This window comes from Chiloscyllium punctatum, chromosome 10 (assembly GCF_047496795.1).
Source record: "Chiloscyllium punctatum isolate Juve2018m chromosome 10, sChiPun1.3, whole genome shotgun sequence".
In the NCBI taxonomy this organism is placed as follows: Eukaryota; Metazoa; Chordata; class Chondrichthyes; order Orectolobiformes; family Hemiscylliidae; genus Chiloscyllium; species Chiloscyllium punctatum.
The window spans coordinates 108,646,512-108,660,954 of NC_092748.1; the positions used below are offsets into that span (position 1 = coordinate 108,646,512).

The 14,443-nt window shown below is 46.0% G+C and overlaps 1 long non-coding RNA gene across 2 annotated transcripts in view; it reads right to left on the reverse strand.

Annotated features, from left to right (window-relative positions):
- Window positions 1-2,520: 2,520 nt before the first annotated feature.
- Window positions 2,521-14,443, reverse strand: part of LOC140481807 (uncharacterized) — a 66,055-nt gene continuing 54,132 nt past the window's right edge. For both annotated transcript variants that reach the window (XR_011961614.1, XR_011961613.1), the window contains one exon: window positions 2,521-2,723. This is a non-coding gene — a long non-coding RNA (uncharacterized lncRNA). The remainder of the gene's footprint in view (window positions 2,724-14,443) is intronic.

The following is a 14,443-nucleotide window of genomic DNA, read 5'->3' on the forward strand; positions in this document are numbered from 1 at the left end:
ATCATATTGGTGTTGGCAGGCAGAAGGCCTTTGTGATCGAGAGCTGGTCACTAGTTCATAGATCAATCAGATTCTTATTGTCAGGAGAAAGTGAGGACTGCAGAGGCTAGAGATCAGAGTTGAAGAGTATGGTGCTGGAAGAGCACAGCAAGTCAGGCAGCATCCAAGGAGCAGGAGTGTTGAGTTTCAGCCCTTCATCGGGAATATGAGATTCTTGTTGTCAGCCAAGGCTCCATTCATACAGACCCTAGGCTCCAATTTATCTACAAACTAGGCTGCTCCTGCTGCTTGAACAAACAGCTGTGTAACTAGTACTTGCACTGAGAGTCAAGTTGCTTACCTTTGAAATGTGCAGCAATCCTTCAACAAACCTTGTTTTTTTAAAAAAAACACTCTTCTATTACCATTTCAATCCACAATTAAAAATACAGAAAAATAAAAATGTACGGTATTGACAAGGAAAATCTGCCCTTATGAAAGAGATTGTCAATCATTATAATGGGAGAGCAGAGGTGGTTTTATGTTATACTGAAAGACGTTTCTGGCTGAATGAGAGCAACAGATTTGTGAATAAGAAGAAGCATTTTCAAAAATGTCAGCAGAAAAGTCAATATTGTAAATATTGTGGTGGATGACGGCACTTGCAAAACAAAGAATATCCATAAATCCAAGGAATCCCAATACATCTTTGAAATGATCTCTTTACCCCATGCCACTGCTGAAGAAATTCTGAGACAACTTTACTATCGTGATTGTAACAAGGTCAGCCAGGTGGCCATGGTAGAGTATGCGTTCCCTGATTGGGGCTATTAATCTGGTCTCATCAGGGAGTCCTGGCTGATAGAAAAGAACAGGAGTGTGAGACATCCTGTTAATTCTGAGGGCAGGCTCTGAGGGAGCTGGACCAATGTCAAGGGCATGTAAATAAGGAGTGACTTGGTGACAGGGTACCAGCCTCTGTGAGTTATTTGCTTGTCAAGGCAAAAGTCTTTACTACTCTCGATGTGAAGGATGGCTGCCAGTGAATGCAGCTGAATAAAAGCAGTAGGTTTTTAACTATGTTCTGGATCTAATTTGGGAGATACAGATGGTTGTGTATGCTATTAGGCATTTCTACTGCCCTGCAACAATATTAAAACTGACAACATAAGATAGTCTGTCACCATCGTAAAGTAGAAGTATTCAGGATGATCTGCTAGTTTATAAACATGGAGACTCACTGGAAGAAACCATCGCTGACCACAATCAGAAATTTGTGTGACTGGCGATTTTTGAGAAAATTTTAGCACAGGTTGAGGTTCTGGATATAAGTTTTCCAAGGAGTCTGAGAAGTCTGGAAGTCATTTCGGAGATGTCTTTGATTTATGGTAATGTGGCTAGAGTTGCTGGGTGCATTGTGTCTGCTTGTTTGGATTTGTTGCTGAGGAATTGGCAGACTGTGCTTACTGGATACCCATTCTTCCTGAATACGCTGTAGAAGTATTTTTCTTCTGCTCTTCATAGTTGCTGGATGCTGCAGTGTGTTGAGGCTCGTTGAAATAATGTTCTGATGTAACACCAATTGTGGGTGTTGGGATGAATGTTTCTGTAGTTAAGTACAGAGGAACCTCGATTATCTGAACAAGATGGGCGGGCACTATTTCGTTCAGATATTTAATTATTTGGTTGATTGATTAAATGCCCTTCCTCTGGGGCCGGGAGTTCTCTGCTAAGTCCGCTCCCCGTTCAGGAGACGAGGCAGCAGTACACTGCGCGTGAGCCCCACCTGCGCCCCTGCTTGCCCCCCAACTCCATCCAACACCACTCCCCAACCCTGACCAACACTGCCCCACCCTCCACCCCCCAATCCCATCCAACACCGCTCCACCCTCAACCCCATCCAACACCGCCCCCAACCCCGTCCAACATCAACTGCCAACCCCATCCAACACCGCACCCCTAACCCTGTCCAACATCGCCCCACCCCCACCCTCCAACCCTGTTCAACACCGCACCCCGCCCCCATCCAACACCGCTCCCCTATCCATTAACCCTATCCAACACCACCCACTCACCTGTCTGCTAACTCTGTCCAATACCACCCAAACCCCCATCCACTAACTCCGTCCCCTGCCCGCCCCCTAGGCCATCCACTAACTCCATCCAACACTGCCCCCCCAACCATCCAACCCCATCCAACACCGCCTCCCCAACCCTGTTGAACACCACCTCACCCCCACGCCCCTACCCCATCCAACACTACCCCCGCCTGTCCATCAACCCCGCCCAACACTGTGCCACATCCGCCCCCCCCCCCCCCCACCCACCACGTCTACCCCTCCCACTGCCCAACACCACCCCCCAGCCCACCCCCATTCACCCCCGTCTGCTCCCAACCCCTCTCTGGCACAGCCAGACTGGACACCAACAACAAGACTGCTGCTGCTGCTGCCTTTTGGGGCATGAATCTCCAAATAGCACGAACACACAAGCCCACACACACACACACAATTTTTTACTGCAACATTTTGAAAAGTTCCATTTTTGCTCTGTCCAAGCAGGGTTCAGGGTACACTCCTGTGTAGAACTCCAGTGAAAGTGTGGAGGGGTGGAGAGAGAGAGAGACAGACAGACAGACAGATAGCAGACGGGAGGTCAGTCATTTGGAGGCTGTGGCTGGGTTCCCATCGATGTCCAGGACTGTTCTCGGCAGCATTTCAGGAAGTCGAATTCGAGTTTAATCACTGTAAACAAAAGATGCGATCAGTGTTGGAAACACGTCTTTGATGTAATATTTCTATCCAGACCTCACGATCTCCTTCACATAATCCAATATTCAGATAATTGATATTTGGATAATCGAGGTTACTCTGTATTTGCTCTGTGTGTGTTGACTTCCAGACTACTCTGACCCCTCATGCTAGCCCACAAACCTACCAACACACTTAAACAGCGGCTAATGAATCTTAAAGGATCCAATAGAAAAAACCAACAAAACGAATGTCATTTACAAAATATCGTGCAAGGACTGTAACAAACACTACATTGGACAAACAGGCAGAAAACTAGCCACCAGGATACATGAATATCAATTAGCCACCAAAAGACATGACCCACTCTCACTAGTTTTCCAGCATACAGACAAGGAAGGACACCACTTTGACTGGGATAACACATATATCCTAGGACAAGCCAAACAGAGACATGCATGAGAATTCCTAGAGGCCTGGAATTCCAACTGGAACTCCATCAGTAAACACATCAATTTGAACCCCACCCACCAACCTCTGAGAAAAAAAGAACAGGAAATGACATCAGCAACCTTAAGAAACCACGACCCAAAAATTGAAAGCGGGACGTAACACCAGTGCTTCATCCAGAGGCTTACTGATGATGTTACCTAGTATCGTGATGAAATGTCTGAAAACTAACCTTCCAGCTCATCGAGCAAACCTACATCCATTTGTGTGACTGCTAGAGAGAGCTCACAGGATGAATCTGAAGCTGAACAAGAAAAGAATGTGCTTGAAATTCCCTGAAGTTAAGTACTTAAGGCAGCTGCTGACATTGAAAGGACTTCACCCAGATCCTAACACATTGTGGGCTGTAGCAGAGATGCAGCTGCAGAGGTAGAAACAGCACAATGAGCCAAAAATGTTGACCTTGTCATGGTCTTGCCTAATTTGCTATCAGCGTGTAATCTGTTAACAAACTTCCTGCCAAAAGACATGCAGTAGTATTAACTGTTGTCATTGCTTTTGAGTATTTTGATTAATTCCTATTTGGAAGAGCCACAGTGACCACAAGCCACATGAAAGCATCTTCCTCAAACCACTTCTGTTTGCTGCAAAGTTTCTGCGAAGGATATTACTTCATTTGCAGAAATATTAATTGGATGTTAAGTATGTGCAAGGGGAACAGATATGTATTGCTTTTGCTTCGATTCCCTCCAGTGTGGAAACTGACCCTTTGGCCCAACAAGTCCCCACTGACTGTCTGAAGAATAACCCACCCAGACCCATTTCCCTATGACTAATGCACCTAACACTTTGGACAATTTAGCATGGCCAATTCATCTAACCTGCACACTTTTGGATTGTGGGAGGAAACCAGAGCACCCAAAGGAAACCCACGCAGACACAGGGAGAATGTGCAAACTTTACACAGGCAGAGGCTGGAATTGAACCTGGGCCCCTGTCGCTGTGAGCTACCGTGCCACCCATGGAGAACGATGGAGAACAGCACTCCTTATGAAAGGAGTTGAGGACATTAAGACAGTGTGAAATCTTCCAGATTCAATGAAAAACTTGATATCCTCTGGAAATGATCAATCCTGCAGTGACATTCAATCTGAAAGATAAGTGTTTTGTTCAGATCAAACAAACAACAAAGATGTGACTCTCCAATTGCTGCAGAGAGTATTGATGACAGGATGGTTTGAATGTTTCTAGGATAGATCTATTATTATAAGAGTATGGGTTTCTTTCAATCATTCATTTGATGTGGGTGTTGCTGGCTAGGCCAGACTTTATTACTCATTCCTAGTTGCCGTTGAGAAGGTGGTGGTGAGCTGCCTTCTTGTACCGCTGCAGTCCATGTGATCTAGATAAGCCCACAATGCCCTCAGGGAGGGATTTCCAGGATTTTGACCCAAAAACAGTGAAGTAATAGTGAAATATTTTCAAGTCAGGATGATGAATGACTTGCAGGGGAACTTGTGGGTGGTGGTGTTCCCATAAATCTGTCGCCCTTGTCCTCAAGGTGGAAGTGGTCATGAGTGTGGAAGGTGCTGTCTAAGGATCTTTGGTGAATTTCTGCAGTGCATCTTGGAGACATGCACACTACTATGACTGAGTGTCGGTGGGGGAGGGAGTGGATGCTTGTGGATGTAGTGCCAACCAAGTGGGTTGCTTTGTCCCAGATGGTGTCAAGCTTCTTGACTGTTTTTGGAGCTGCACTCATCTGGGTAAGTTGGGAGTATGCCCATATACACTGGAATTGTGCCTTGTTGTTGGTGGACAGGCTTTGAGGCATCAGGAGGTGAGTTACTCACCACAGTATTCCTAGTCTCTCACCTGCTCTTGCAGCCACTGGCGAATCCAGTTCTGTTTCTTGTCAATGGGAAACCCCAGGATGTTGATGGTGAGGGATTCAGTAACACCATTGAATGCCAAGGGGCAATGGTTGGATTGTCTTTTAATGATAATGGTCATAGCCGAGCATTTGTATCACACAAATGTTTCTTGCTACTTGGATATTGTTCAGATCTGATGCATTTGAATATGGATTGCTTCAGTATTTGAGGAGTCACAAATAGTGCTATCATTGCCAACCATCCCCACTTCTGATCTTTCATGGAGACAACATCATTAATGAAGCAGCTGAAGATGACTCAGCCTGAGACACTACCCTGTGGAACTCCTGCAGAGGCACCCTAAAGTGGAGATGACTGACCTCCAACAACCACAACCATCTTCCTATGTGCCAGATTTAACTACAACCACTGGAGAGTTTGCCTCTTAACACACTTTTGCTAGGGCTCCTTGATGCCACAATGCAGCCTTGATGTGAAGGGCTGTCAGTCTCACCTCACCTCTGGAATTCAGCTGTTTTGCCTATGTTTTAACCAAGGCCAGGAGTTGAATGGCCCTGGCAGCATCCAAACTGAGCAGGTTATTGCTGAGCAGGTGCTGTTTGATAACACTGTTGATGACCCCTTCTGCCACTTTGCTGATGACCGTGAGTAGAGTGTTTGGGGCGATAATTGGCTGGGTTGGATTTGTCCTGCTTTTTAAGCACAGGACTTACATGGGTAATTTTTCATATTGTCAGGAGACATCAGTGTTGTAACTGTATTGGAAGAACTTGGCGAGGAGAGTAGCAAGTTTTGGAGCATACGTCTTCAATATTATTGCTGGAATGTTGTCAGGGCCTGTAGCATTTGTAGAATCCAGAGTCTCAAACTGTTTTTTGATATCACGGGAAATTGAAGTAACATTAGAAACTCTCAGATAATACTTCTCAAAAGATATTTTTTTCCCATTGAGGGAAGATGGGGCTTGAAAGTAAAACATTTACTTCAAACACTGATGGATATTCTACTCCTGGCTATTCTCGAATAGTATATGTCGAAAACGCAACAGGTTATATTTTGTCAGAAATACCTTCGACTGTGGTCGTTCCTGACTTAATATTTAATGTAACGATATACTTTATTCTTACAAAATTTGCAAGTACAGATTAAAAGGTCATTAGACAGCTCTGTACAGTCTTTGCAGCACGGTGGCTTAGTGGTTAGCATTGCTGCCTCACCATGCCAGGGGCCCAAGTTCAATTCCAGCCTCTGGTGACTGTCTGTGTGGAGTTTGCACATTCTCCCTGTGTCTGTGTGAGTTTCCTCTGGGTGCTCCAGTTTCCTCCAACAATCCAAACATATGCAGCTCAGGTGAATTAGCCATAATAAAATTGCCCATAGTGTTAGGTGCATTAGTCAGGGGTAAATGTGGGGGAATGGGTCTGGGTGGGTTATTCTTCAGAGGGTCGGTGTGGACTTGTTGGGCCGAAGGGCCATACATTAGGGAATGTAATGTTTCCATTCTGTAGGGAATCTAATCAAATCTAAACAGCACGTTGGAAATGGATATTCCTCAAGGCTTCCCTGCAAGTTGCAAAACAACAAAATTTCTACTCATATAGAGAAATATTTAGATTCATTATTTCTAAAAGCTAGGATGGACAGAGTCGTCATCTCTGGGTTGTTGCCGGTTCCATGTGACAGTGAGGCAAGGAATAGGGAGAGAGTGCAGTTGAACACGTAGCTGCAAGGGTGGTGTAGGAGGGAGGGCTTCAGGTATTTGGACAATTGGACTGCATTGTGGGGAAGGTGGGACCTGTACAAGCAGGATGGGTTGCACCTGAACCAGAAGGGCACCAATATCCTGGGAGGTAGGTTTGCTAGCACTCTTCGGGGTGGGGGGGGGGGGTTTAAACAAATTTGGCAGGGGGATGGGATCCGGACTTGTAGTCCAGCAAGTAGGTTAGCTGTTTTTCAGGATGTCCAAGAACGTAGGGAGGCTGTGGAGAAGGTAGCACTGACAGGGAATACTTGCAGACACAGAGATGGGTTCAAGTGTGTATACTTCAACGCAAGGAGTATCAGAAATAAGGTGGGTGAACTTACGGTGTGGATCGGTACTTGGGACTACAATGTTGTGGCCATCATGGAAACATGGAAGAAGAGGGACAGGTATGGTTGTTGGAGGTTCCTGGTTACAGATGTTTCAGTAAGATTAGGGTGGGTGGTAAAAAAGGAGGGGGGTTGCGTTGCTAATTAGAAATGGTATAATGGCTGCAGAAAGACAGTTCGAGGGGGATCTGCCTTTGGAGGTAGTATGGGCTGAAGTCAGAAATAGGAAAGGTGCAGTCACCTTGTTGGGTGTTTATTATAGGCCCCCCAATAGCAGCAGAGATGTGGAGAAACAGATTGGGAAACAGATTTTGGAAAGGTGCAGAAGCCACAAGGTAGTAGTCATGGGCGATTTCAACTTCCCAAATATTGATTGGAAGCTCTTTTGATCAAGTAGATTGGATGGGGCGGTGTTTCTGCAGTGTGTCCTGGAAGCTTTTCTAACTCAGTATGTAGAATGTCCGACCAGAGGGGAGGCCATATTGGATTTGGTACTTGATAACGAACCGGGAAAAGTGATGGGCTTGTTAGAGGGTAAACATTTTGATGATGGTGACCACAATTCTGTGACTTTCACCTTGGTTATGGAGAGATATAGGTGCGTGCAACAGGGTAGGTTTTACAATTGGGGGAGGGGTAAATACGATGCTGCAAGACAGGATCTGAGGAGCATAAGTTGGGAGCATCGGCTGTCAAGAAAGGATGTCGTGGAAATGTGGAACTTTTTCAAGGAACAGATCCAACGTGTCCTCGATATGTATGTACCTGTCAGGCAGGAAAGAGATGGTCGGGTGAGGGAGGTTGAATGTCTTGTAAAGAGGAAGAAGGAGGCTTACATAAGGTTGAGGAAACAAGGTTCAGACAGAGCGTTGGAGGGATACAGGATAGCCAGAAGGGAGCTGAAGAAAGGGATTAGGAGAGCTAAGAGAGGGCATGAAAAATCTTTGGCGGATAGGATCAAGGATAACCCCAAGGCATTTTATGCGTATGTGAAAAACATGAGAATGATGAGAACGAGGGTAGGTCCGATCAAGGACAGTGGTGGGAGATTGTGTATTGAGTCGGAAGAGATAGGAGAGGTCTTGAATGAGTACTTTTCTTCAGTATTTACAAATGAGAGGGACCGTATTGTTGAAGAGGAGAGTGTGAAATGGACTGGTAAGCTAGAAGAGATACTTGTTAGGAAGGAAGATGTGATGGGCATTTTGAACAACTTGAGGATAGACAAGTCCCCCGGGCCTGACGGGATATATCCTAGGATTATGTGGGAAGCAAGAGAGGAAATTGCAGAACCGTTGGCAATGATCTTTTCGTCTTCACTGTCAACGGGGGTGGTACCAGGGGACTGGAGAGTGGCGAATGTTGTGCCCCTGTTCAAAAAAGGGAATAGGGATAACCCCGGGAATTACAGGCCAGTTAGTCTTACTTCAGTGGTAGGCAAAGTAGTGGAAAGGGTACTGAAGGATAGGATTTATGAGTATCTGGAAAGACACTGCTTGATTAGGGACAGACAACACGGATTTGTGAGGGGTAGGTCTTGCCTTACAAGTCTTATTGAATTCTTTGAGGTGACCAAGCATGTGGATGAGGGTAGAGCAGTGGATGTAGTGTACATGGATTTTAGTAAGGCATTTGATAAGGTTCCCCATGGTAGGCTTATGCGGAAAGTCAGGAGACATGGGATAGTGGGAGGTTTGGCCACTTGGATAGAAAACTGGCTAACCGGTCGAAGTCAGAGAGTGGTGGTAGATGGTAAATATTCAGCCTGGAGCCCAGTTACAAGTGGAGTTCCGCAGGGATCAGTTCTGGGTCCTCTGCTGTTTGTAATTTTTATTAATGACTTGGAAGAGGGAGTCGAAGGGTGGGTCAGTAAATTTGCAGATGATACGAAGATTGGTGGAGTTGTGGATAGTGAGGAGGGCTGTTGTTGGCTGCAAAGAGACTTAGATATGATGCAGAGCTGGGCTGAGGAGTGGCAGATGGAGTTCAACCCTGTCAAGTGTGAGGTTGTCCATTTTGGAAGGACAAATAAGAATGCGGAATACAGGGTTAATGGTAGGGTTCTTAGTAAGGTGGAGGAGCAGAGGGATCTTGGGGTCTATGCTCATAGATTTTTGAAAGTTGCCACTCAGGTGGATAGAGCTTGTAAGAAGGCCTATGGTGTATTAGTGTTCATTAGCAGAGGGATTGAATTCAAGAGTCGTGAAGTGATGTTGCAGCTGTACAGGACCTTGGTTAGGCCACATTTAGAGTACTGTGTGCAGTTCTGGTCACCTCACTTTAGGAAAGATGTGGAAGCTTTGGAGAGGGTGCAGAGAAGATTTACCAGGATGTTGCCTGGAATGGAGAATAGGTGGTATGAGGATAGGTTGAGAGTGCTAGGCCTTTTCTCATTGGAACGGTGAAGAATGAGGGGTGACTTGATAGAGGTTTATAAGATGATCAGAGGAATAGATAGAGTAGACAGTCAGAAACTTTTTCCCCGGGCACAACAAAGTGTTACAAGAGGACATAAATTTAAAGTGAAGGGTGGAAGGTATAGGGGGGATGTCAGGGGTAGGTTCTTTACCCAGAGAGTGGTGGGGGCATGGAATTGTTGGTGACCTTTAAGTGGCAATTGGATAGGTACATGGATGGGTGCTTAAGCGAGGACAAATGTTCAGCACAACATCGTGGGCCGAAGGGCCTGTTCTGTGCTGTATTGTTCTATGTTCTATGTTCTATGTTCTATGTTCATTAGAGACAACAACTTTGTCTGACAACTTGACAGAGCCTCCCCGGACCTTGGAATGTACCAGTCTGCAACACGCAGTCAGGGTCATCTCTTTCAGTCAGACCAGAGTATCTTTCACTGAGTTGGGATCTATAAATCAGTTCAGCACCCAGAGAGATCATGGAAGAAGCTTGGAGTAGGAGGTGGTTATCTTGTTACCATTAGTGACTAATCTAACAACTGGGCTCAGCCTGAAGCTTCTCAAAAGCCAAATGCTGTGTGGAAGCTCAGAGCCTCATGGCAAATAAATTAAATTTAACCAATTTAAGATACAAATCACAAGCTTTCTCACGGTGGCCCAGTGATTAACACTGCAGTCTCAAAGCACCAGGGTTCAAATCCAGCCTCGGGCACCTGGCTGCGTGGAGTTTGCGTGTTCTCCCCGTGTCTGCATGGGTTTCCTCTGAGTGCTCCAGTTCACTCCCAAAGTCCAAAGATGTGCGGGTCAGGGTGGATTGACCTTGGTAAAAATCCGATACGGGGATAGGATGGGATGCTCTTCAGAGGGCCAGTGCAGACTTGATGGGCTGAATGGCCTCTGTTTGCACTGCAGGGATTCTATGATTCCTGGAAAACGTGTTAATAGGCAATATTGGCAAGTGTGGATGGGGCAGCTATGGCTTTCACTCCTGCATTTTCCCAGCTCTTTGTTCAGCCAAGCAACCTCCCTGTGCACATGGCAGAGCAGGAGTCAGCCTGCTGTACAATCACAGCAATATTCTCAGCAGAATTTCCCAATGCTGAATGGACACTGTCCTCAAATCGAGGGACAATCAATGAGGATAGCGAGTCCTGAAGAAGGATCCTGCTTGAAACGTCGACTCTCCTGCTTCTCAGATGCTGTCTGACCTGCTGTGCCTTTTCCAGCCCCCACACTTTATCAACGCTGACTCTCCAGCATCTGCAGTCCTTACTTTCTCCTAACAATGGCCGCCAGCCAGCCTCACAGTCTCTCCTGTTGACTTTTGTGACGGCCTCCTAATCATGAGGGTTATGGATAGGAAGAACTTGGCTCGGAGAGTCAAGGTCTTTTCCCTGGGGTGGGGGAGTCCAGAGCTAGAGGGCATAGGTTTAAGGTGAGAGGGGGGAAGATTTAAAATGGACCTACAGGGCAACCTTTTCACACAGAGGGTGGTACGTGTGTGGAATGAGCTGCCAGAGGAAGTGGTGGAGGCTGGTATAATTGCAACATTTAAAAGGCATCTGGATGGGTGTATGAACAGGAAGGGTTTGGAGGGATATGACCCGGGTGCTGGCAGGTGGGACTAGGTTAATTTCGGATACCTGGTCGGCATGGACGGGTTGGACTGAAAGGTCTGTTTCTGTGCTGTACATCTCTATGACTCAATGACTTTATGAATTTCTCGCCATCCTCATACTGAACAATGTGCCCAGCTGTAAAATTATCCACGAGGTGACCTGTTACTGCAAACGGTGTCACGGCCCACCAGGAGGTCCTCACAAATGAACAGGTTCAAAGAAAGATTTGAGTCTCAATTTCTGCCACGTATGTCTCTTCATAAACATCCACGAGGGGGCGCCTGTGAACTTCCAGAGGATGAAGACTTGCATTTATATAGCACCTTTCATCCGTCTAGAATGTCCCAAAGTGCTTTGCCACCAACAAAGTGTAGCCTCTGATCTTATAACAGCCAATTTGCACACAAAATGCTCTGACAAACAACAGGATAATAACGCGTAACTCAGTAATGTCGTAGGCAAGATAAATATTAGCCAGGAACCCCTGTTTCTTCAGAATAGCACGCTTGAGATCTCTCTACGTCTGCCACGGAAAACAAACAAAGCCTCGGCTTGATATCTTATCCAAAAGACTGGATCTTGCACTTTGGAGCACTCCCTCATACTGCACTCCCTCAGTCTGCAGAGCCAGGAGAGGATGGTGAATAGCACAGAACCCCTTCCTTATGGAAATTCCACTGTGATCCATGGAAGGACTCCTTGTGAAGGAACAACTGAGATTTAGGAAAAGCCTCTTCCTCACCAATTATGGGTTCAACTACAGGATTCAAGAAGGCATTAAATGATTCTTTAAATAGAAAAATGTGCAGTTTTATGGGGAAAAGACAGAAGAATAGCACTCTGGATCACTTGGAAAGCCAGTACAAGAATGATGGGCTGAAAGGACTTCTTCTGCCCTGTAATATTTTTGTGGATCTGTGATGCTGTGACATATGGAATGTGACAACAAGCTATCATTTTGTTGTCACAAGTGTTTAGAAAAATAAGCATCTCTGAATAATAGTGGCTGAAAATACAAAATACAAACATTATAGGATTTCAGTACAAGAGCGAAAATGTCTTGCTGCAGTTGTACAGAGCTCACTGAGAGTATTGTGTGCCGTTTTGGTCTCTGTACCTGAGGAAGGATATACAGAAGTTCACCAGATTAATCCATTGTGGGCAACCTCGAAGGAGGAGTCATAATTTAAAACTGATGGGTGACAGATTTCCAACAGAGATGAGGAAGGATTGCTTCTCAAGTGTCTGTCGAATTCACTATCCCAAACTGGGGCTGATGGATAAATTTAAAGGGAGAAGGACAGATTTTCAATTATTAATGGGAGCAGGCAGCATAGTGAAGTTGAGGCTGAGATGAGATCGGCCAGGATGGTATTAAATGGTCGGGCAGTTAAGGGGCTGAATTGTCTACTCCTGCTCTTAGTTTTTTTATGTTCATATGGAGGGATTGTTTTATGAGGATAGATTGTAGAGGCAAGGACTATCTTCCCCAGAGTTTCAAAAAATGAGAGGTCATCTGATTGAAACTTCGAAAATGCTTCCCAGGATGTTCTCTGAAGCGATCCAGAATAAAAGGCACCTTGCCTCCACAATGTAGAGGAGACCACACCTGGTGCAACGGATGCAGTACATGACATTGGGAGAGGTACAGGTATTCCCCATATTCCACATATTCCCCATTTTACCATTCCCACCAAGGGAATCAGTCCTGGTTCAATGAAGAGGGCAGCTGGGTATGCCAGGAACAGCACCAAACATACCTAAACATGAGGTGTCAATATGGGTGGGGTACGGTTTAGCTCAGTTGGCTAGCGAGCTAATACAGAGTGAAGCCAACTGTGCAGGTCCAATTCCCACACTAACTGAGGTTACCACATAGATTCGTCTTCTCAATGGCATCAATGGATAAAGTCATAGAGGTGTCCAGCACAGTAACAGACTCTTCGGTCCAACTCATCCATGCTGCCCAGGTATCCTAACCTAATCTAGTCCCATTTGCCAGCCCTTGGCTCATATCCCTCTAAACTCTTCCCATTCATATACCCATCCAGATGCCTTTTAAATGTTGTAATTGTACCAGCCTCCATCACTTCCTCTGGCAGCTCATTCCATACACCCATCACCCTCTGCTGAAAAAGTTGCCCCTTAGGTCCCTTTTATACCTTTCCCCTCTCACCCTAAACCTATGCCCTCTAGTTCTGGACTCCCCCACCCCAGGGAAAAGATCCAGGGATATGACGATAGTGTAGGAAATAGTGAGCTGAGTTAAAACTTCAGTTTTAATCTAATTGAGTATCAAAGCAAGATTATTGGGCTGAATGGCCTACCATTGTTCCTACATTTCTATCACTGCACAATTCAAGACTAGACATCTCTGAGGCACTGTAGGCCATCAGCAATAGCAGTACTGTACTCTAATGCAAGCTGTGACCTCTAGGCTTGACGTATTCCCCATCGGGAGAAAGTGAAGACTGCAGATGCTGGAGATCAAAGTCGAGAGTGTGGTGCTGGAAAAGCACAGCAGGTCAGGCAGAATCTGAGGAGCAGGAGAATCGACATTCCGGGCATAAGCCCTTCATCAGGAATGAGGCTTGTGGGCTGGAGCTGAGAGATAAATGGGAAGGGGGTGGAGTTGGGGGGTAGGTAGCTGGGAAAGCGTTAGGTGGACGAAGGTGAGGGAGAAGGTGATAGGCCAGGGGGGCAGTGATGGATGGGTCTAGAGGGTGGTGCCGAGTTGGAGGCTTGGGACTGAGATAATATGTGGGGAGGGGAAATGAGGAAGCTGTTGAAATCCATATTAATCCTATATGGTTGCAGGGTCCCAAGGTGGAATATGAGGCGTTCTTCCTCCAGGCATCGGTTTGGCAATGGAGGAGGCCCAGGACCTGCATATCCTTGATGGAGTGGGAGGGGGTGTTGAAGTGTGCAGCCACAAGGTGATGGGGTTGGTGGGTGCAGGTGTCCCAGAGATGTTCTCTGAAATGATAGGCAAGAAGGCGTCCTGTCTACCTGATTTAGAGGAGGCCACACCCAGTGCAACGGATGGAGTAGATGACATTGGTAGAGGTATAGGTATTCCCCATATTCCCACTTTACCATTCCCACCAAGGGGATCAGTCCTAGTTCAATGAAGAGTGCAGATGAGCATGCCAAGAGCAGCACCAAACATACCTAAACATGAGGTGATAATAAGGGTGGGGTTTGATTTAGCTCAGTTGGCTGGACAACTAATACAGAGTGAAGCC